This window comes from Cupressus sempervirens, chromosome 10 (genome assembly GCF_028749045.1).
Source record: "Cupressus sempervirens isolate cs-2001-9-10 chromosome 10, ASM2874904v1, whole genome shotgun sequence".
Lineage (NCBI taxonomy): Eukaryota > Viridiplantae > Streptophyta > Pinopsida > Cupressales > Cupressaceae > Cupressus > Cupressus sempervirens.
The window spans coordinates 222,685,145-222,710,167 of NC_143127.1; positions in this window are offsets into that span (position 1 = coordinate 222,685,145).

A 25,023-nucleotide genomic window follows, 5' to 3' on the forward strand; every position below is an offset into this window, starting at 1 on the left:
AATCCCTATTAAGAGATTCCAACCCTGTTAGGAGTTGTGGTATAATGTATGCAAGAAGAGCCCACTGCTCAAACATGCAATTTCAACTAGAAGAAGAGCTCACTGCTCAAACAAGTAACTTATTGGTATCTTCTTCTTTCTTGTGTACTTTCCTCTATCTTGCCAAATAGACCAATCACTGCCAGACCTTGTAGACTAGATCACAAACCTTGGATCTAAATACCAAACCTTGGTTCACTCAAAAAAACCTCGGCAATGAAGTTTTCTTCACTTCTACACTGCTTTGCTCAACTTCACATTTTGTACTGCTCTACTACTTTGAAAACATTTCCAAGTTACATATATCCATGTAATGATAAAGAAAAATATCCTTCCTTTATACCAAATCCATAAAACAATTCTTGAGTCGGTTGTTAGTCCTTCTCAACTAATTATTATGGGACCACATTAAGAACATGTTACACTTAGTGATAACATTAATTTTCTACCTTGCAACTTGAATAAATTTCCATACACTCAATATTATGATGAGAAATCTTAGTCACATCATCACCAACATGTCTTCTTCATGTCCTTGACCTCAATCATTAAGATATCAATTCTACTAAGAGATATAACTAGTTTACCAGAACATGCCTCTGTAAACTCTATCTCAGAACAGATATCACCAAAACTTACAAAACTTCTTCTAGACTTGTCTTTTCTACTTCCAACATTAACTACATATACGAGATACTCAAAAGTATCTATTACAACCTTGGGTTGTTATTATGCTGAACTAGTCGTCCATACTGACTTAATCTTTCTGCTATTCTTCTATCAGATACCATAGAAGACATCAAACGTGCTATGTTGACATCAATGACAAACTTAGTCATGAATGTAACATATCATCATCAAACCAATCTTCCAAAAATCTTGCCAATCTTCCAACATTCTAAACTACATAACTCATCACTTGTTAATTAGTTTACTTGAGTTTAGCCATGATACTAAGGAAAATATGCTAGCTATAGAGGTTATGTCTAATGGTCCACTTCATGATATATTTCTTTGGGATTCTTCTATTAGACAACAAAATTTTGCAAGATATGCACAAAGTACAATGACGTAGAATCTTTCTTTGTGGAATTACAATTACTATTTCTAAATTTAAATTTTAAAAGTTAAATTAAAATGAATATTAAGAAATAATAAATCATTTATATAGTTGCAATTAATACTATATAAATGATTTATTATTTCTTAATATTGTAGATTGAGATAGTGTAAAATATAATTGAAATTGGATTCTTAAAAAGTTATCAATATTGTAAAGATTTTTTAAACTATAATAATTTTATTTTAAATTATAAAGTTATTTATATTATTAAATATTATTTTTATTTTATCTTGTCTTATTGTGTTTTCTTATATTTTCATTATTTAGATTATGTATCATAGAGTGTGTTTTAAAATGTTGATTCAAAATAAAGCTATACGCTAGACTAACCCATCCTACATAATGAGAAATATGCATCATGACAACAATATCTAAAAAATTAGAGAAATTAAATGAGAATCAAATTCTTCCAAGACTATTTATTGCACCCAATGTGCATTCATTACACCTCCATATATCTAATCCTCCAAGGAGATGAGACCTTCCATAAAAGAGGTCATGGAGGGGCTTAAATTAGCAAGAATATTCCCCTACATATTTGGGATGGTCTCTCTAGGCCAAAGAGGAAACCAAGTGTTAGGCAAGAATGAGCCTCATGTGACAAGAGAAATGAAACCCTCTATGAGTTAGATACCCAAGTCCTATACATATTTAATTGATGGCACAAATGAGGGTACTATTACATTTTCTGATCTATATCTTATTTTTTTACATTGTAAACAAAATATTCTTATTATTCCTTTCCACATATCTTTGATGTATCCATCGCACACCAAGGTGTAATTGCTAGTTTTATGTATATGAGTAGATTGGTTGATTGCAAAACTGAATGTGGAAAGTAAGTAAAATGAGTTTTCTTTATTTTAAATCAAGTTGGAGTAATGGATGTGATGGATAAAGGAGGATCTAATTACATTTTTTCAATCATAAAATCTTCATAAATTGACATGATGATAAAGTTTCTATCATACATTGACATTTAACCATGGGAGAATTCTAGAATTGTGGGAACTTGAAGTAGATTCATAGACCTTTCAAATGAAATAGGTGTTAATATGATTGGATATGGAATGTGATAATAACTTGATTCCCTAGTGAGAAAAATCCAACAAAACTATTTGTTTGGACAATAACTTGATAGTTATCGTTCATGCCTTTTTAAACTTCCTTGATATGTTGATTGATACTTGCCTTATTTAATCTATCTTTTGTTTTAACACCAATTAATTATTTTAGTCTTCCTTCACCACTTTTCTTTCTTAAATATTTGTTAACCTAATTACTTATCATTGAATAGAAATGAACATCTTTAGATTGATTTTCATGAGTCTTTGCATATGTATGACATTCAAGATGCAATATTGCATAGTTACTTAATAGGTTACCTCCATTAGATTATGTGGTTGGTCCTCATATTAGTAGAATTCATTAGTATTATTGTCCTTTTCAAATGGATCTTCAATATTCCATTCTATAATGCTTTTGATTGATTTGAAGTAGTTAATTATTTATGGTTGATGCTCAACAAATGATTTCATGTGTATAGATATCTCCTAACTCTTTTCCATGCATCATTCTATCTTTGATGGACTATTAATGATCAAGATGAATAGTTGGTATCCATGTCATCTCCATGATTCTTCTCCATGCATGACTCGTTATCTTAATCTTGTGGATCTCCATGTCATCTCCATGTGTGAATCATTATCTTAATCTTGTGGAGATCAATGAAGACTTAAGGTTAAATGAGGCCTATAAGACCATTTCATGTTCAATTAGGCTATTAAAGCTATTTCAAAATTGTGTTGAGTCATAAGTTTTCCATTTGTAAAGAAAGTTTCTATAATGAGCAACATAGGCCTAAAAATGAAAATGTACTTGGACCAACATGGTAATTCAAGAGTTCAAATAATGATCTATGTTATTAAGGTATTTGAGGGACCTATTTAATATAAAAGGGAAATAATTAAATAAATAATCTTGAAGGACTATGCAAGTTGTCAACTTGAAAAATAAAAACAATATAATAGACCAACTAGAAAAGATGGTTAGCAGTCAACTAATGGAAGTTATAGGTAATTATTTAGTTGTAGAGGGTTATACAGTCCTATAAAGGATTTAAAAAACTCAAAAGTGGATAGAAAAGGGTATGTATAAAATCTAACATCAATAAAATTGAAGTGTTCTTTCTCTATTTTACTAGTCATTTCAATCCGCAATCAACATTTTTCCATGTCTTAGATAACATAGTTTGGAAGTTTTATCTATCTTAGATGTTAAAGTATTAAATCACATACATTTTGGTTTTTGTGTCATGTAGTTTGAATACATATTATTCAACCCTCAGTAAGGTAATCAATATGTATTTAAAATGTAAATCTTCAAAGTTTAATGTAAATTAAAACTTCATATTTAGTAGAAAAGGGGGGAAATGTATGTATTTTGTTTCCTTGAAGCTGCAAAAGGTCATGCACAAGATAACACATGAGATGTGTTGGAAAAATATTCAATGCTCTCCTCGAGATTGGTGATAAGGGCACAACAACCTCATGTGCATTATAAATTGAGTGGTTGTAGATCAAGCACTAACATATTGGTCTTTTGGTGCAATGATAATCGCACTGTAATAAGTGGTATCATAGTTTGCTCAGAGGTTTGAATCCTCATACCCACAAGTAATATTGAGGGGGAGATTACTAGAAAAATATTTAGTGTTCCCCATGAGATCCATGACATGGGCTTAACCACCTCATGTGTATTATAAATTAAGTGGTTCTATTGAGTACTAAGATATCAGTCTTTTGGTGCAATGACAAGCCTACTCTAAAAGGATGAACCCATGGTAAGACTGTAAAACTATCATAGAGTTAATAGTATTGTGATATGATAGGGTAAAACTACCTTTTTACATGTCCAAGGAGGTTGTTTGAAAGTGTCTAAAAATTGTGTGGAGTTTGGAAAGGGCATATAAGATAACCAAGTGTCTGACAATAAAATTAGTATAATAAATCCCAATTTAAAAGAATATGTCCTCTTTAGATCCATCCATATTCAACTCATATAAAAAAATTGGGCATTCCCAAACTCAAATTCAATCTCCCTTTCACATAGATCTTACAAATAAATACTTTCAAAGGTAAGACATAAGTTTCTTAGGCAATGCATCTACGATTCACAATATAGAAATTTTTTATAATTATGTTTTTAAATAAACTCATTGATAAATAAACCTTTGATTTTACTATTTCATTATATTTTCCCAAAATAATTTAATGTAATTTACCAATTTTTAGATATGATACAAAATAAACTTATTCAAGCTATTGATGACAATTTTGGGGTATTGTGAGGAATTGAGCTCATAGCCTCTTGAGTATGTTTCTTGTTTTTTTCAAATAGAACATTATATCAGCTGATTGCATCATTGTTTTACAATAAAAGTAAAATTATTTATTTTTCAAGAGTTTCGTACATTGTTGGAGTGTTAGAATAAAACAATACTTAATTATTAATTCATATTGACTTCATAGCTAAGTTACATTTACATATTTCTTAAGATAACACTTTATGCATTAATGAAATTTAATAATTATATTAATTGTAAAATATCTTCCTTTTTAGAGTTCCTTATTTTAGACTCATGGTCTCCTTTATAAAGGATTGAACATTGTATACTTAAATCATTCATTTGATTTGATAATTTAATAATTTATATATTTGGAGCCCAAACCCTTGCTTTGTTATTCCATTATTCTCGGTGATAGGTTATCTTTGCATGTTGGTGATGGCTTCATGAAGTTGGATTAACAACTTCTACATGGTATCAGAGTGTTGACCTACTACAGTTTATTTTGGTTTTTTCAAGGGTTTAATGGGGATAAGCTCGAAAGGATCACAATTTTGATTATTTTTTATGAAATAGGGGGTCACCTTTTTTGGTTCACTTTGAACCTAAATTGACCTCACCATTGGAATCATATTGTCCAAAAACCATCTAAGCCTATCATATTGGTGCAAGTTTGTGTTAGTCTCATAATGGTTTTGACATTTGAGTGCCAACACACTTAACCATTTTCTACATTGGAGCCAAGAACACTATGTATGCCGAGCCACAACATGAGCCAAGTTAGGAAATCCAATAGGTGTCAAGTGATCTTCAGGTGCCGAGAAACCTTCAGGTGTCGAGTGAAGATCAGGTGCCGAGTGAAGATTAAGTGTCGAATGACTTTAGGTGTCGAACATGATACAAGTACCAAGTAATATTTGAGTGCTAAGTCACAGACGATTCCGAGCAATACAGAAATGCAATAGGAGCCAAGTAAGCCAGTTTGTTATAAGTGTCAAGCATCTAGAATCAGTAAGTGTCGAGTAACACAGAATACACATATGAGTTTGTAACTTCACTAATTTAGATGTAAACTATTTTTGTGGCCAACATATGACGAATCTCGAAGGATTAAAATAATAAGATCGAATCTTTTGTATTTCCTATGCAATCTACATGTAGCCAATAAGAAAAATTGAGAAGGCATGCAACCAATAATAAAAGTGCAAGGAATGAGCAAAAAATAGAGATTCAATATGGATCATAGATCCACATCTAACCCTAAGTCTTCAAATGTCTTTATAAGGAAGACTAAATCTCATTTTATATGTGAATGGACGAGGGTGTGTAAGGGAAACTATTTTCAGAGTGAAGAGTATTAGATCTCAGAGGATCAAGATCAGAGAAAGTAGATCAAGTGCCTGCATTCAGCAATCAAAGGATTGTAAGCTATCAGGTTTATTATACCTAATACTCTCTAGCAATTTTATTAGAAAAGAAAACCCTATGGTGATAGGTTAGCTTAACAGCTATTTTGTAAATCCTTTAAATGGGTGATTAAATCCTTTAATAGGGTAACACTTCATGTAAAGTGTTTGTAAATCCTTTAACCAGGTCACTATTGATATAGTGTAAAGCCTTTAATAGGGTAGACCATTAGAAGTGGTTAAACATTATTGTTGTAGTAATTTTGTGGGTATCATCCCCACCCCAGTTTTACCTTCTTATTCTAGAGGGTTTCTAGGTTACCAAAATATCAAGTGTTATGTGGTGATGCACATGTGTTTTTCATAATTGCTTAATGTTGATATGCATGCATGTTCATTTCAATATTATGTTATTAAGGTTTTGTGAAAAATAGGTTAAAAGCTAGTACTTTTGATTCACACCCCCCCCCCCCCCCCCTCTCCTCTCAGAAGCATTCTTTCCATTGAGATATTCCAACAATTGGTATCAGAGAATCAAGGTTCTCACAAGGAGAATTCTAACAGCTTGGAGAAAAAGGTCTAAATATGGAAGTCTTCAAACTTGGGAAGATTATTGACTATCAAGTGATTGATGTGCAACTGGCTCTACACAAAGTAGAGGAAGCTAGGGAGGAACTAAGAAAATCCTTGAAAAGAAGAAAGGATATAGCCATAGCTGAAAATGATATAAACTACAATGAGATAGATACCACAAAACTATTTGTCAATGAAGACACTAAAGAGTTTGATGCAGCAATAGTAGAACTGATGGAGAAAAATAAAGTTCAAGTAGAAGAGATAAGATCTCTCAAGATGGAACATAAATCATAGCCCATAATGTTATGTGAAATCACTAAACAAAAGAAAAGAGAAGTTGAGGATAAAGTCATGATGGAAGATGACAAAAGAAATCTTGCAAATAGACTTAAAGAAAAATGCATTGAATTAACAAGGATCTCAAACATGCAAATGGATACACTTGTCCAAATGATGAACCTTCATCATGAACTCAATATGAAAGATATTAAGATCTCTACCTTAAGGATGCAGAATGAAAAACTATAGAATGAATTGAACAGAGAAAAAGAAATAGCAGAGAATATCAACAAGTCAAGTGAAGACATCAAGTACTTTGAATAGTTAATGAAATTCTCAAGATCAACCCATGATACATCAGGACTTGGATACAACAGCACTGAAGTAGGGGAATCATCAAAGAATGTTGAGCAAAAAGGTGACAAAGGTAAGGATTCTAAACCCACTTGTCATTACTATAATAAAAAGGGGCATACTGCTAATGTTTGCAAGAGTAGAAGTATCAATCAGCCAAACACACCCAAAAGCAAGAGTTACTGTCACAAGTGCAACATTCAAGGACATATGACACAAGATTGTAGATCCAAAGTCACAAGGACACAAAGATTTGATGGACATTGTCATAATTGTAAGAAGTACGGACATAGAGCATTTGAATGTAGATCAAAGCCCATGTGGACATCAAATCAACCAGCAAAAACAAAAGGGAATGGAAGTCACTACCATTGGGACTATAACACCAAGTATAGCTATCATTATTGCTAGGAATATGGACATATCCCTGAAAACTATATAAGAACACACTTTAGAGGAAATTATAGCAGGTGGCTAAGTCAAACCACTTGTTTTAGCTGCTTAAAAACTAGTCATATCAGTAGAAACTGTCCTACAAGGTCCAAAGCACCAAAAACTGAATCCAACAAAGGAAAAGAAAAGATTGATGTCAAGAAAATAAGAAGACAAATGAATAAGACTTGGAAGAAGAAAGAAGAGTGTGGCACATCAAGTGGAGGGATCACTTCATGCAATGGGTCAAGTGATCACACTTTATCAAACTAAGCATAAGAGAAGTGTATGGGACTGATATACAAAGTTACATCATACATCAGTCCCAAGACAAAGAAGTACTAAAAAGAAGAAATAAGCATGAGACAAGATGCCAAGACAAAAAAAATAAAAAATTATAAATGATTATGTCGAGCTATCTTTGGATGCCGAATAAAACTCCAATACATGTCGAGTTCCTAATAGCGACCAAATTGATGACTGATGTTGAGTTGAGTAACTCCTATAGAAGCTGAGTAAAGTGGAAATGTAGTGCAAGATGAGTAATGTTAAAATCCTTCAGAAATTGAGTTGGCAATTGAACATTTAATGCGAAGGAAATAGGGTATATTATCGTGATTCCAATCATTTTTCCTCATCACAATCAAGAAGCAAAGAAGATAAAGAGAGCAGAGCGACTTCATAGTAGAGAATCCAATACTCCAAGCAGTTTACAACCTCTTATAACAAATTTTAATCGATCTTAAGGTATTTTCATTTGTGTCAAGCTACCCAATTTCATATTTCTGTATAAAGAAAACCCTAGTTTGCGTAAATGGCTTCGAGTTCTAAGAAAAATCAGGACAAAGAATCTTTTGAAGTCCAACTAATATCTGATGAGGTTAGGCAGTCTGATTTTCATCCCATTCCTTAAGTTGCATACAAGAATGATCCTGTCAAAGCCCTTTCTTGCATACCCCCAAACGTTTTTATGGTTCAGGATGTAAGGAGATGCTATAATTGCAAGATAGGAGCCATAGGAGACATGGAAATAAGAGAAGCCTTTGCGAAGCTGTGTGTTGATGGAGTCTTGAGAGATGAATACAAAATTGCTGAAAGGAAGGGTTTAACATGAGTTTTGAGTTCTCCCATCATATTTAAGACAGAATGGATCAGACTTGTGTTGAGCAGAATTCATGATGGAAGTTTGTGGTTAGAAGATGTCCCTGTCAAGATCACAAAAAGAATCATTCATAGGGTAACTGGATATCCTACCCTGGATCAGTTTAAGACCTTGAGAAGTGAATCCAAGGAGGTTATTGAAAAGAACATAGGTGCTCAGTGGAACAAAAGAGGAATGACAATTCACACCATTCAGGATCCTCTAGTTGAGTTTGTTGTTAGAGTTATTGCCCACAAATTCTATCAATCCAGTAGACTCAATAGTGTGCCATGTATTGCAGTAGATGTAAGCTACAAACTGGTGAAAAAGGATCATATTATGATCTTGCAGAACTGCAACTACAACAGATTAATGAAAACCTAGCAGCTATAAGACTGACAAGGGTGCCCAATGCAAATTTGGTGCAATTTTGGTTTTTATATTCTTTTATGTTCAGAATGAATTTCCTTCTTTTGGAAAAGTTACATGGAGAAATGATAGAATCATAGCCCAAATTAATGAATATATAGAACAAATGGGAGACAATTTTGACACACTGATGACAAGCTACTTTGAGGATTTCAAGAAATCCATGAAGCAAAGGGTGAGAATACCAGTTTCCTTAGTAGAAAAACATATTCATGATATATGCTTCCTAGTTGATATTGACTTCACCTATATCCAAGCAGTAGTTCCAGGGGTGAGATGGCTAAGGCCATTTGGTTATGAGATCAACATAGATGAAGCATCTACAGCAATAATTGCATTATTGGTAGAAGAGACAGATAAGAGTGCCCCACACTTTGGCACTTATGATGTGGTAAGGTCAAAGATAAATATGGAGTTAAAGATTGCCTCCACATTGAAGAAGAAAGATAAATTGATGAAGAAAATTAAGAAGAAATTTGGTGAAGGAATAGAGGCTAAAGTAGAAGAAGAAGATGATGATGATGATGATGATGAAGACGATGAACAAGAGCAAGGCCAAATGGAATTAACTCAATGCCTAGGTGAAGACAAGGAGGAAGGTGCTAAGGAAGAAGAAGCCAAGGAAGCACCAACTAAAGTCAAACCAAAGAAAAGAAAGGCAACAGAAAAACCTCCAGCTCAACCCAAACCAAAGAAAACTACCATGCCATCACCACAAAAGCCAACAACCAAAGCTGCAACAAGGGCCTCCACACAAAAAGCTAAAGAGGAAGCTACAAAGAACAAAATAATCAAGAAGACATAGGAAGAGCCAAGGAAAAGAAGGAAATATGTGGCTCAACTTGATACTGATGAAGAAGATCAATCTGAAAAGGTAAGCCATTTTTCAGTTGATACATTATGTAAAAAGATTGGAAATGGAGACTTAAGCAACATAAATAAAGTTGATTTCAATAAGTTCACTAAATATGAACAAAATAGAATAGAAGAATCAGTTTATGGAATGATAGCGCAGTTCAAGTATACTCCTCTTGAACTAGATGGACAATTGCCAAATGAACTGTCTAAAATTGTAGAAGACAGATGGCATTTTTGTTTGAAAATGGAGAAGGAGATGAGAGAATCAACCCTAGCAAGCATACTACCTAATTTGATTAAGAAGAAAATAGAGAAAGCAGTCAAAAGGCATAATACTAGGTTTACACCTAAGGATAGGGCATTCTTCATTCTCCAAAACAAAATGGAAGAAATTGTACAAAGAACAACAAAATCATGGAAGAATTTGTACAAAAAGATTGAAGATTTTCTTGAAGAAGAATACAAGGATGAAGCTACAGCTTAGCCAGAAGAGAGAAGAAAAAAGAGAGAAGAGAAGACAAAAATAGAGAAAGGAGAAGAAGAAAAGAAGGAAGAAGAAAAGAAAGAAGAAGAAGAGAAGAAGGGAGAAGAAAAGAAAGATAAGCCAAAAGATAATGAGCATGGAGAGGAATTTGAATATTTCAAGCATGCAGCTACCAAAAGATTCAGCTCAAAGTGAGAAGTATTTTTCTCAAACACTTCACACTCAAAAAAAAATAGTTGTATTAACAGTAGAAGAGGCCACCATCGAGGCAAAACTGATACAGCTCCAACCCTCCATTACCCCACATTTGAAAGTAATCCATAAAGAACAGGTCTATGCTGAAGCTATTCTCAAGAAAGATCCTAATCTTTCTAATTTAGAAGGACTTATTCACCTTGTTGCAGAGACTGCCATCTAGCACAAGTCATTAGAAATTGCTTTGCATAATTGGGATGCAACTCTCAGGATGATTATGGAGGTAAACAACACATTTTTGGTGAAATATGTCTTAAGCCTTCAAACCCTTTGACATAAGTGTCAAAAAGGGGGAGACAAGATGAATGGGGAAGACAAGATGAATGAGGGAGACAAAGAGACAAGTTAACAGGGGGAGAAAAGATAAAAGGGAAGCATGATATACAACATAAAATTTTGGTTACCAAGATAGCACAGATTATGGCACAATCAACTCAGGGGGAGTTACAATAATTTTGAGGTATATATTGTAAGTTACAAAATTTTGATCAAGATTTTAAAACCTCTATATGTATACTGAGCAGATTAGTGAATGTACTCATAAGGTCAGTTAAGTATTTTTGTCACTCATGTCAAAGGGGGAGATTGTTAGTCTCAGAATGGTTTTGACATTTGAGTGCCAGCACACTTAACCATTTTCTACATTGGAGCCAAGCATACTATGTATGTCGAGCCACAACATGAGTCGAGTCAGGAAATCCAATAGGTGTCGAGTGATCTTCAGGAGCCGAGCAGCCTTCAGGTGCCAAGTGAAGATCAGGTGCTGAGTGAAGATCAAGTCCCAAATGACTTTAGGTTCCGAGCATGATACAAGTACCGATTGATATTTGAGTGCCGAGTCACAGATGATGTCGAGCAATACAAAAATGCAATAGGAGCCAAGTAAGCTAGTTTGTTATAAGTGTCGAGCATCTGGAATCAGTAAGTGTTGAGTAACACAGAATACACATATGAGTTTGTAACTTGACTAATTTAGATATAAACTATTTTTATGGCCGACATACGACGAATCTCAAAGGATTAAAATAATAAGATTGAATCTTTTGTATTTCCTATGCAATCTACATGTAGCCAATAAGAAAAATTGAGAAGGCATGCAACCAATAATAAAAGTGCAAGGAATGAGCAGGAAACAAAGATTCAATATGGATCATAGATCCACATCTAACCCTAAGTCTTCAAATGTCTTTATAAGGAAGACTAAATCTCATTGTATATGTGAATGGATGAGGGTGTGTAAGGGAAACTATTTTCAGAGTGAAGAGTATTAGATCTCAGAGGATCAAGATCAGGGAAAGCAGATCAAGTGCCTACATTCAGCAATCAAAGGATTGTAAGCTATCGATTTTATTATACCTAATACTCTCTAGCAATTGTATTAGAAAAGAAAACCCTATGGTGATAGGTTAGCTTAACAGCTATTTTTTAGATCCTTTAAATAAGTGATTAAATCCTTTAACAATGTAACACTTCATGTAAAGTGTTTGTAAATCCTTTAACCAGGTCACTATTGATATAGTGTAAAGCCTTTAACAGGGCTGACCATCAGAAGTGGTTAAACATTATTGTTGTAGTAATTTTGTAGGTATCATCCCCACCCCAGTTTTACCTTCTTATTTTGGAGGGTTTCTGGGTTACCAAAATATCAAGTGTTATGTGGTGATGCACATGTGATTTTCATAATTGCTTAATGTTGATATGCATGCATGTTCATTTCAATATTATGTTATTTAGGGTTTGTAAAAAATAGGTTAAAAGCTAGTACTTCTTATTCACACCCCCCCCAGAAGCATTCTTTCCATTAATATATTCCAATAGTTTGATTTACTGATTTTTCTGTTTTGATGTATTTTTCCTTGTAAAAGTCAAGGCTTCTATATTGCACTTTGGGAGATAGATCTTGGGCATCTATTTCTATTTTTTGAAAATGTTATATCATTGGAAAGGTTGTTTTGTTCTATTTCCAGTAATGTTGGTTTTTCATCTAGATTTTGCTCCAAGTATTTTTTTATTCAATTTTTTTCATTTTTTCACTTCGATGGATATCTTGGTTATTTAAGGTCCAGGGACCATTTTTCATTGTAGGGGTGACTAATATTGAGTTGTACTTTCTATTGTACTAGCCATATGTCTCTTCTAATATTTGTTGACATCTATTGTAAGCATGTTTATGCAAATACACTAAGATAAAGTGTCATATTTCTAACGATATTTTTTACTTTAGTTGTATTCCTTGTTTTTCCTTTTGATTTGAGTAGTTTCATTTGGGGGCACTCATACAAATTAATATATTTTTGGGATCTGCTATATCTTGTTCATTATTATACATGCACTACTTTGATCAAGTATTATAGGGGGTTGATGTTTGCTTTTGTTTGACATCCACCTTTGTTATGTGAGTGTTCCTTCCATGACATTAGCCTTGTGAAATATCCAAAGACTAATCACCTTCAACACTATTATGTATTATTTTGTGCATCTTTATCTTATTTCCTTGGCATATAGTTCTTATTGGCCACTTTTTCAATTTCTTGTAACCTTATCCTTGTCTACATTACGGGGGATTCTCCTATTGGTTTGATAGAGTGAGTTATGTATACAATATTTATTCATATGTACTAGGTGGATCAAGTGGTTGGGTACTTATACATTTCAATGAGATGAATCATTTACCATATGGACACTTTTCCTTTTGTTCCTATTTTAGAAGCATCATTTCATGTTTTATTGATCAACTATTTAGAATTTGGTGTTTTATTTTATCTATATCTTTGAGTTTAGTTGTTTGTCTTTTTGTTCCTACATATTTATATTGTGTCATCTAAGGGAACTTATGAAGATTATAGTCTTCTTTACCTAGTTAACTTCTACTTTTAGTGGAGATTCTTCAAATCAATAGTTACTTTTCGATAGAGTTTGAAACTTCTTCATGCTTTAGTGGTGTTCTTCATGATCATCTCTTTTTTTTTCCTATTTTTTAGAACATTTTTTAGTTTGGATGCTTTTGTAGTCCTTCACTAGTTCTTTTAGTATTCTTTTCATCTCTTTTTGAAGTAGAGTTTTTCCCATGTGGTTTTCTTTATTTCTCTATTTTCAAGAGATTTGTTTGTGATTGGGTACCTCATTAGGCCTTGTTGTTGGGACCCAAGTTTTATTTTTGCTTTGTACTTTCCTTTTATTTTCATGCACTATTTGTAGCTGCATTATCTTCATATTAAGGAGGTGGGGAGGGATATTAGAATAAAGAATAAATTAATTATTAAGTCATCAAGTGACTTGATCATTAAATTACCTTTACGTCTTTCTTAAGGTGGAATTTAATAATTATATTAATTATTAAATGTCTTCCTTTTTTAAAGTTTATTATTTTTGACTCAGGATCTCCTTCATAAAGGATTGATCATTATATACTTTATTCATTCATTTGATTTGGTAATGTAATCTTACATATTTTTAGAGATCAAACCCTTGCTTTGTTATTCCATTCTTCTCAATGGCATGTTATCTTTGCATGCAGGTAATCTCAGCTTCATGATGTTGGATTGACAACTTCTATATAAGGGTCCCAAAAGAGAACAAGAATATTATATATAAATTGTATGAGTAGGTCAAAGCCATGCCTGAATTCGTTGGAAGTGGCATTGGATTTAAACAAGGATGTCCTCTATCTTGTGTTTTGTTTGACCTATACATTCATAAAATTACAGAGAGGTTAAACAAGGCCAATGAAGAAGTCACACATTTGGGAGGTTATTTATTGAGAGTACTTTTTTTATTAATGATGTTTTTATTGTTTCTAAATCTTTCTAGGGTCTTAGAGAGCATTTGAGAAAATTTAGAGATCTTTTTCTAAAAAATGGGGAACACCACAAATACCAAAGTCATGATCTTTTCTTTGAAAAATAAAAAGAATAATAGATCATATTTATCTTAGAAGGAAACATTTTGGAGATTGTGGATAAGTATAAATATCTTGGAATTCATCTCCAATATATATTCAGTTGGGAGACACATAGATTAAAAAGAATACAAGGGGATTACAAGTGTCATACCTTCTTTAGAATAGGTGCAAAAAGGGAAAGTTATTAGAATTGAAGACTAAGAAGTCTCTCTTTGGTTTATTAGTGATATTAGTTATCCTTTATGGGTGTGAGCTTTAGGGGAGTAAAATATCAAATCACAAATGGTGACAAATAGAAAGGATTCAAAAATATTTAAATTCTAGTAACCTTAAGATAAAGACAACAATCCCTTACAAGATCTTCTTAGTGGAAGTATATATGTTTCCAATTATGACTTCCACAATCATTAATCTACTAAATTACTTAAAACGGTTAGAAATATAAATAAGCATTGATGGTTAAAGATGAACATTAAAGAAAAGCTAAAATATAGAGAGAGAAAAGTAGAAGAAACAAAATAGCAACTGAATGGATAATTAAAATATAAATATTTAAGATAAAACAACTATTAAATCAAAGAACTTAATCCCATAGAAAACATGATGAAAACCAACTATTTAGAATATAGCAAAGAAAGACCAAAATTATAATTGCACAATTGAATATTAGCCCTCATTATTTGAGATTCAAACTAATAAATATAGAGTATGGGAAACAAGAAAATTATTGCCTATGTATGCAATGTTGCCATGTTAATTGTTACCTTTAACTCACCACCCCCGCCCCCCATTAACCTCCCAAAGAAAACCTGGACACCTACACACAAACATGTCAAAAGACGTCAATATGAACACCAATACTTGTTACCTTTTACATTAATACAAATTGGTTTTACATGGGCAGTTATTGGTACAAACATGTTTAAAATACACACATAATTACACAAAAAAGGTGATATTTATATTAATAAAAAAAACATTTTGGTGCACATAATTGCATATTTACATGATTGGTGTCAAAATACAAAGTGATTGTATATATATTCTCTTGAGATTACATTCATGTACACACATGCACAATTCTAGGTGCATTACAATTTTTGTTGCATACAAATATGTTAGAAATGCTTTAGAATAACTAAGAGGGGAGGTGAATTAGTTATTCAAGATCCAAATGTCCAATTCAAAATTTCCAACAAGTAAAATGTGCCCATTAAACTATTCATTCATCCAAGCTTTAACTTTCCTATTCAACAAGTTATTGTAAAGCAATATGCAAACATAACACATGAAAAGATCAACACATAACACAGTGATTTATTTGGAAACCCAATTTGAGAAAAACTACTAGTAACATGCTACTCAATTCTCACTCTTCTAAAGTGATGCCCTATGAAAGGCCTACCCTATTAAAGGCTACAACACACTGTTAAATGTGACCTAGTTAAAGGATTTAACCACCCTATTAGAAGTGGGCCTGGTTAGAGGACTTTAGAACATTCACTTGGAATGTCACCTTGTTAAAGGATTTACAAATGGTTGTTAAACCAACCTAAGTCTGTAGGATTTTTACCCTAACTGATACAATTGTTAGAGAGTAACAATAAGTGGTTTTGGCCTGATTACAGTCTACAACTTAACTTGCAGATTTCAGATCACCATTCAACTCATAACATTGCCTGGCTTTCTATCTTTGCAACTTTGACAGCTTGCCCTCCTTTCAAGCTTTGTCTCCTTGAGTCTCCATTCTTAATGTACTAGTGCAATCATCTCTCTCTGACCACTTATCAAAGTAGAGTCTCTGTGCTCTGTTCTTCCTTCTCCTAGATGCCTTCTCCTTGAGACCCTTCAGCCACTTCACAATTTGGCACACCAGCAACTCTTGCTTCTTAGTCTATGACTCCTTAAATAGAATTCTAAAACTTCTTTTCTCACTTGATTCTTCCCTCCTTCGATTTCAATTCATATGGATTAGGTAGGATTCATTGAATCTAACCTACATTTTTTTCATTCTAGAAACATCATGAAGAATCCTCTTGAATTCGCTCAAAAATAGTTCACATAGAATTTTGTGCCACCATCTCATCATCCTTATCCTCCAACTGGTTCAAAAATTCAAGGCAACAAACTTGTCGGCTCAGATTTTGTGAATCTTTGACATTTTCAATAATGCAGTAGCTAGGCATTATTGAAATTCTAGTGCTCAGCACATACTATGTTACTCAGAATCAACTACATTTTACTGATGCTCAGCACCTATTGTGAGTTTACTCAGCATCCACTAAGTTTTCTATTTTCTTGGATCCTTCTATATCACTTGGCACTTGAACTTCACTCGACACCTAAAGTTCACTCGACACATACTAGATTTTACATTTGCTCAACTTCAAATAAAAATTTGCTCGGCTTGTACTAGCTTGCTTGGCACTCACTAATGAACTTAGTTTAAGCTTTACAGTCAACCTTGTTCCAAGTTATACTTCTAGTGTTTCTAAGTGTGACCAACCTTTGTATCTTTAAGTATGTTATCAATACATCGTTTAACCATTATCTTAATTGATCCTTGCACTTCATTACAAAACCATAACTCAACCTTTCCCTTAGGTACTTTTGTTCCATCTTGTTGATTAAATCCTCTTCATCAATCAACTAAGTGATAGTACTTGGATCTTATAAGAAATTGTCATTCCTACAAATAGCAGGTTTGACATCAATGACAAAACAATGATTGAAAACATTATTTATCAACAATATTCCTTCTTTACAACAATCTCCCTCTTTGATCTCCAACAATGATCTTTTCAATCAGATTTCCAAAAAAATATGCATAGCTATTGGTGCATAACCAATTTTTTTACATTCCCTTATGCACAAGGACCAAAAACAAATGTGGTAGCTTCTAGTAATTAACCCAACTTCAATTGGTACTTGCATGCACAACTAGTGGTGTAAGGCTCACCAATTAAATTAAATTAAATTAAACATATGCAAGAACATCAAATGAAACTAATAAATCAAATGGATGTAGAAAAAAAACACACATAACATTAATTTGAATCCAGGAAGCCATCACATGAAGTGAACATTAAATGCACTTCATTGTATGAAATGACATATCACTTCCCACCATAAATCAAAATTCAAATTGACAAATCATTCCTTCTATGAAAAAATTCATATAAGAATGATTCTTTATAGTCTACAATGTTTAGGTTGGTAACACACTATTCAATCCATGTCTATTTGCTAATTTACTGGTTCAAATGCACTTTAATTACTAGTTGTATTTCCTATTTTAGTGTTTTGAGTGCACGTGATTTTTTGAATTTCATTTCCTATTATAATGGTTTGAATTCACATTCTTTTCTAGATTTTAGTGCATGTTCTACATCATTTTTACCAATTTTGACTGCTTCTAAATCATGTTTTTTATCTACATTTACTAGTTTGCCTCCCAAGTGTAATTTCCATGGTCTAAACTTATCCATGGTTATTTTACAAATTGAGAGATTATAAATAATTAATTTTATCCAATTTTACTACTTTGACAACTTCTTAAAAACTTATTTTATATAATTGTACTACTTTGACTACTAAATGAATGTTACATGGTCATTATTAAAATATTTCTTTTTGTTTAGTTCTCCTAATTCCCTATTATTGTATGCAAAATGTTGGCTACCATAAAGTTCAATGCAATTTATTTTTCCATTTTATTAGCTTCTATTGCATGAATATTTTCAAGTTTTGTTGCTATCACTTCTTATTGTCCATGCATAATGAATTATTTGTTATTGATTTATGTCTAAGCTTAATGAATATTTTATGGTTGTGATTAACATATGTTAAAAACTATATACCATTCTTCTATCATTGTCATCCAATTTATTCATTGACATTGTTGTCATTGTTTTCCAAAATATGTGCAAGCTATTCATGTTTTTTTTAATGCAATATTTTCATGTTTCACGTATGTTCAATACTATATCCATATTAATGTCTTATTGTTGGTTACTAATGGGTCATCAACTATATTGGAAAATTATTGTCATCGATGACTACATTATAGCATTGGGGTTGCATTTGGATTTACTACATTTCAAACTTGTCAATGAATAGAATACTATATATAGTCTACATAACTCATGCATTTAGTTTAGTAATGTATTCCTCAATGATATGTAATGTTCATTCTACAAAGTTGTATTCATTGTATTAATCTTGCATAGTTGTATTCATAATTTTCTCTCAATTCTCTACTATTTTAAATAAATACCCAGCTATTCCATGTCCATTTATATAATGTGCAATTAGTTAGCTAATGTATTCAATAATGAAATATAGTTGAGTAACTCTACAACTTGAACAATTATTTTTCTAATGTGTTGACATTTCTACTAATGAATACATTACAAACTAACCCTACATAGCATAGAAAAAGTAATCTAGTGTCATCAATGAATTCAAGAACTTGTCAATCTATTAGAGTTGTGATCAATATGCTCTGTGATTTCACATTTTTGTCTATCTTTTGTCACATTCTTGATGAATACCCAACAATCCTCTCTTCATCTATACAATATTGTCAATGAATACATTACACATCAATCATACCAATTTCCTCAATTGAATCTATAATGGTCTACATAACTTCTATCATAGGTATCCAATGTATTCATTGAAATGGAATGATGGATAAAGAAACTGAATATATCCAATTAGCAATTTTTTTTGTGCCAATGAATGTTCACTTTATAATATGAACCTTCCCATTGGGTAGAAAAGGCAACTATGGGGCCATTTTAATTAAAATGCATTGTACCTAGCAGAAATCAAAACCATGTGTTATTACACACTACCGTGACCCTAACTTAACCAAGGTTGACCTTATTACCTTTCACAATGACACATTACCATTCACTAAAAGTTGTGTTTAGTTAACCTATTTACTAAGGTAAGTTTACCCTAAACTGATTCATTTTCATCATATAGAAGTCACTCGCAGAGCTCCTGCCAATGCCTCCCCCTACTTCTATCTTTGTCATTATGCTTAACCTTATTATTCTTCTACATTTGAGGTGATAAATCATGAAGTAACAATATCTCACTATTATTTATCATTCACTTAGTTTTTTTGTGATTATCCTACAATTTTTATTGTAAGTCTTTGGGGTTTGCCCATGAAATAGTTGCATGTAATATGAGATAAAGTAATTATTTGAGATTATTGTAAAGATATAGTGTATAATGTCGATTAAAAAATAGCTTTTTGTTGTATTTGTTGCAAATGTTTGTAGTATCTTGCAGGTTTTGGGAGCAATATGGGGTTTTCTATATGTTTACTCTTGCTCTTATTTATCATTCATTTAGTGTTTCCATGATTATCCCAAAGTTTCCTTTTTATATCTTTGGGGTTTCACCATGAAATGATTGCATGTAATATCAAATAAAGAAGTAATTTAAGAAAATGGTAAAGAAAAAGTGTATAATGTCTAGTCATAATTTGAAATATCTTGTAGATTTTACATGAAAGATGGGGTCTTGTATGTGTTTATAATGATTGAAGTGTTTGTAATGATTTATGTGTTTTTATTCAATTGTTACAGCTCCTGTAGCAAGGTATAAACAATTCAAACTTCAACTCAATCCATCCAATCACTATACAACCATGATGAAAGGTTCCCCAATGTATCTCCAACACATCTCGAACCATGAAAATCATAGCTCCACCAAAATCTAAGCTCTATGCTCCTGCATCAAACTCCCCAAGTAAATAGAAAAGTATGTCCCATGCTTTTATGCCCAAAGAAAGATCTGCAACCAACTTCATCTTTACCAAAGGCTTCCACTTCATCAAAGTCAATAGAAAAAATCTAAAAATAAACCATCTATGCTTCATCCACTCAAATATCAGAATCTAATACATATCAGCAACCCAATCAACATGTTCACACCCAAGAACAAACTGAACATAATGCTTCACCAACAAAACCTCATTCACATCAACAACTAGTGAATCCACACTAGTAGCAACAAACTCCATATCAACAATAACATGTAGATCTATGTTGTGGTGTCCACAACACACGCCCCATTCCTCACTAGGAATGGGGACCCCCTATTTTTTTGACTCCCGAACTCACAATTCGAGTTAGGAGAAGAATTTTTGTTTAAAAGTTGAGTCCAAAAATACAAAAAAATAAAAGATTTGAAAAATCACAAAAAAATCAAAAAACACAAAAAATTAAAAAATAATTTTGAAAACATAAAAAAAAAAAAATAAAAATAAGAAAAAATTAAATTAAAAATAAATAAATATATAACAAAAAAAAAAGTTGAAAAAGTGTTGCGCACCCACGCCTGCAACGCTTGAGTGACGTGCGTCGTGTGTCGTCACGCTCAAGTGAAGCTCGCACAAAGTGCCTGCGCGCTGAGCACCCACACACTCGCACAAAGCTTGTGCGCCTGCGTGCATGTGCGCTTGTGCGCTGCGCATCGCGGGCTCGCACCCACGCACATGTACACCTACGCGCCGCACGCCGCCGCACCTTGCTTGTGCGTCGTTTCTCATGTGCGCTCGCACACGTGCATTGCCATGAGTTTGCGCACACACTCTGATGCATTTCATATGTGTGCATGCGCGCATGATCAAGGTACCTCATGCTCATTCATGTCGTGCACTCCCAAAGCACCATGTGCCCTTGCCAAGCTACCCTTTCACCTCCAATTTTGTCTAAGTAGCCGTAAGGGGGTTTAAAATATATCATTTAAGTATAATTTGACGTATATTTAATTTCTTATACCTAAAATATATTTTAATATATGCAACAAATCTTTTGGGAGAGGTTTCAAACCTCCCAGAGATAAGGTAAAAATTCTAGAAAATTTCAGGGCTTCAAAAATCTAGACTTAGCCAAATTTTAGGGCTTCAAGATTTCAGACTTAGCCAAATTTCAGGGCTTCAGGATTTTAGACTTAGCCAAATTTCAGGGCTTCAAAATTTCAGACTTAGCCAGATTTCAAGATTCACCTCTAGTTTTGTTTGAATGGCTAGTGTGTGTTTACTATGCATTGTTAACTCTATGGACTAATGTTTGCTTCTTGTGTAGGTAAAAATGGCATCCTCAACTTGTCGAGATCATAACTTTTGACTCGAGCCTCAGAATTCAGAACCACTTACACTGTTGGAAAGAAGAACTAAAGATCTAATTTCAATCCCTAAAATGGTGAGCCTTCAGCTGCCCAATTTTAGGGACCGATGAAAGTATCAACTTGAAATTTTGAGCAGAAGACCTCCAAAAAGGTCATTTAAAAATGCCTAGAAAATTTGTGAAAAACTATGAAAAAGTTGCAAACATTTGATCGTCTTGGATAATCTAGATCACTTTGTTTCTCGTCGAGAAGGATTCGACAGGTGGAGAGAAGACAAAGGTCAAAGATACAAAGGTTTGACACATAAAGCAAATCAAGTTCCTAATCTTATGTAGCTATTAGGGGCAAGATTCAATGCAGGTGCCTTGAGATTTTCGATTGAAGAAGTAGAGGGAGTGCAAGTTTATGAAAGTAATTGGCTATAAAGAGGGTGTAAATCATCAAAAAGGGGCATGGAGTGTATACAAAAAGTGATCTAAAACCTCATTTGAACAAAACCCAGAAATCGTTTTCAAAATTGAGAACTTTGATTTTTTGGCAAATTGAGCTTTGCAGGTCCGTAGGTACGCAGCTCCGCAGGTATGCAACTCTGCAAGTATGCAGCTCCCCAGGTTTGCAGCTCTGCAAGTATGCAACTTCACATTTTTTTGAGCTCCGTAATTCAGAGGTGCACCGACAGTTGACTGCTAGTTCCAAAAATATCACTTTCCATGCATTGGGAGCACATTTTGATGGCAAGTTAACTCCGACACACGCCTAGTGAAGAGCCAACTTCTATTTTTGGTGTCTCCATGCACTTCCACTTTGACTGATGGATTCCTCCTACTTTCTCTCTCATGCTTTCATTATTTTTGACATGTAAAGGGCTCATGCATCCAATTAATGAATAAAATATGGATGGAGTCCCTCTAAGCACCAGTTAGATGGCCAGTTTGTATATATTTAGTTTTTTTTATTTTTTTTTAAAATAATTTTATTGCATTAAGATATCTCTCACTCTCAACACAAATTGAAGAGATGATTTCTTATAAATACCCCATTGTAAAATGTAAAAAGGGTCGTCGTTATTATGCAATAAAGTTATGCTTTTGGTGCTAGCATTTGGAGTGTAGTTATTCTTGCCTGAATGTGTCATTGTTTTGTGAATTTTATTCATGATATTTTGATTGATCCAAAGGTTTATTGTATTGTTTCTGGTTGTGCAATATTTTAGTTCTAGTGTTTGCTACAGATATATTAATTCTATTGACATAACGAGCTTGAGAAGAAATCACCCGATTGTGTCTACATAGCTTTTTGTCTCGCATGAGCACACTTTTCGTGGCCTTGCGATTTGATGAAGAGTGAAACATCATTTGATTTCTTAAAGATTCTCACCGACGATTACATCAGTGGATTCTAGGAAGCATTGCTCCTGTTTTCATTAGTTTCCTACTGATTTCTTCAAAGGTCTAACTCGCAGCGTGTTGTGTTCTATAGCTTATACCTGTTTAGGAATTTCAATCTCAAGTTATTTGATTTCATGTTATTTTCTATTTGCTTTGCTAACCCCCCTATTAGAATAGGACCTCATAGTAGTTGCATTATTAGAGTTGCATTCATTGAAAAACAAAAAATACAAAAAATATTGTTCTTTTGGTGTGATATTTTGAGACAGCAAACAGATTTCACTTGATTCCAAGGTAAAAGAGTTTTTGGAACCAACAAAGGCCTCCTCGTGAACATTCACATTTATCTTCTACTGATAAAATTTTGGTACGTTGCAAGACAAACACTGAACCTTGGAGTGGATCCTTAAAAAGATTTGTTTTTCAAGAGAGGAATTGCACTATGAATTCCTGTCATTGACCTCGTGCGAAATGAACACCCAACAATCTTCATCAACACATGCCAAACTAACAAAACTAGAAATCACATTTCTCATAACAAGATGCTTTTCAACATGTAACTCATCACCAATAACAACTAGATAATCCATGACCAAGTGCTCTACAATTTCCATGTCAGACCCACCTAACTAATCATGATAACCAATGTCCATCCCAGCATCAACAAGGTTAGAAATATTCCTAGCAACAACCTCTAGTTTCTCTACAAATTCTATATCAGACCCCACAAACTGATCAACAAAACCAAGCTCTTCCAACTCGACCTTGCTATGCTATCTTCTCTCTCAAACAAGTCTTTTAATTGGCCAGACAACTCTCTTCTAGATCGGAAGACTCCAACTCTAAGGCCCCGTTTGGTTGCTGGCATAGGAATAGAAAATTAGAATAGAAAAATGGAATGGGAATAGAAATGGGGAATGGGAATAGAAATGGGCAATTCCAATCATGTTTTGTGCACTTGGAATTCGACTGGGAATATGTTAATCTCTTGTTTGGTTGTACAAAAATGGAATAGGAATAAGGTTAAGTTTTGTATTTTTTAGAACATTTTTCCTAAATTTTTTGTTAATTTATTATTTTTTTGGTTAATTCATTTTCATTTTTTTAAACAAATAGATATATTTAAAAAAATGTAAAAAAAAATTCAAAAAAATTCAAAAAGTAAAAGTAAAAAAAAAATTTTAAAATTCAAAAAAAAATCCAATTTTTTTTTTTTTTTTTCAAATTTAATGGAAAATTAGAATGGGAATGGAAATGGCCTATTCCAATAACAGATTTTTTTGGCATAGACATATGCTCATTTTAGGGGCAAAATTGGAATATGTCTTCCTATTCCCAATTCTGATTGAGCTTACCAAACAGCGAATATAAATCATATTCTAATTTTGTTTTCCTATTCCACTCATATTCCAGCAACCAAATGGGGCCTAATAGTATACAACTTCCTTTTTTGGTTCCTCCACTTGTTTAGAAAATGAAGCATCCACTTGAGCAATCATCTCATTAGTCCTCCTCTCCACTATAGCATGGAGATGTGCAATTAACTTAGGGCCCAATCCTCTCGAAGCCATCTCCCAAGATCTTCGTAAACCCTCTGCAACAAATCCTTCCCACACTCCTTGTGACAAAATTGAATTGTTTGCAAATCAAATCACAACCTTCCACCTCACATGAATAATTAGGAACCACATCACAATTCTAGGACCATAGATATGCAATCCACAAACTCTCTACTATCATGCCTCAACAAGATCAGTCTTCCATCTTCACAACCATAGATCCAACTGCATGTCCTCCCAAGGTCCTAGTGTAAACTACCTCAACTTCAATGATCTATCTACATTCTTAGCAACAACCTGG